Raw genomic sequence first — 1,093 nt, 5'->3', positions numbered from 1 at the left:
TCACTCCGACCCTAATCTAGCGCATCTGCTTCGATAATTAGCTGGTTGATTAACTGAATCAGATTAGTTACAACTGTGGTTGGAGCGAAAACCTACAGGAAGGTTGGTGCCTCTCCAGGAACAGGGTTGGAGAGCCCTGACTTAGGACATCAACAGCCAGCCTGTGTTTCACTGAATAGCCTAAACTATAGGCAGTACTTTTTATTGCACATTTAGGCTTAATTAAACTGATGCATTTGGCGATGTTCAACTCCAATTCACTGACACTATGAAGAATAGCGTTGCCATACTAATTGATATCTTAATATATACTTTAATATACTTTTGGTGAATTTACGAGGCATTGCTAAATAAGGTATAGCCTACAGTAGGCGCACGGTTCTAACGGTCTCTCTGTCTGCCGCGATCCTCCCTCCCTCTTAGCTATGAAAAACGCTAGTGTGTAGTAAATGTTTACTGAAAGTCAAGAGACTGTGTTAAAAAAGTTGGATTTTGTGGCGTTCATTGCCACAGTTATAAACTGTACAGCACAAGTCTCGAAGAAGTCTAAGAAACGGAACATTATTGTGGCTACGGCAGAAACATTTTTGAGATTTAAGGATTTTAAATCTGAAGATTTGCAAGGGATACTGGCGCCGGAAAACCCGCCCTCCCAGGTTCCCCTTGAGTCTGTGTAGGGATTAGATCTGTTTTATTTTTTAAACTGAAAACTTGTTTGATTTAGTTTAGTTTCTTTATTTACTTTTTGATAGTTATTTTATTTTGAGGGGTGTTTTTTCTCCATTTTTGTGAATCATGTTTCTTTCCCCCACTGTAGGTGGCAGAACTTTACAGCCGAAAGGTTACAGGTACTACTGAATGAAGAAGTTCCCTCCTACCAGGTTCCTGAGCCTGTGTATCTGAATAGTACAGTTTTTGTTGGAAATTCAGGGTAGTTGCGTGATTTTGGTTAGTGTTTTTTGTTTTTGGTAATTAGCATGATTTGTTCATCTAAAACATGTTTTGTTTTGGGGATATTGTTTACAACCCCGTACCGTAGGTGGCGGTAATACACCGTATGAGTGTGGTCTGCCAATAAAGAGAAAAATATAGA

The sequence above is a fragment of the Oncorhynchus gorbuscha genome, linkage group LG02 (genome assembly GCF_021184085.1).
Source record: "Oncorhynchus gorbuscha isolate QuinsamMale2020 ecotype Even-year linkage group LG02, OgorEven_v1.0, whole genome shotgun sequence".
Lineage (NCBI taxonomy): Eukaryota > Metazoa > Chordata > Actinopteri > Salmoniformes > Salmonidae > Oncorhynchus > Oncorhynchus gorbuscha.
Note: the sequence above shows the minus strand (reverse complement) of the source record.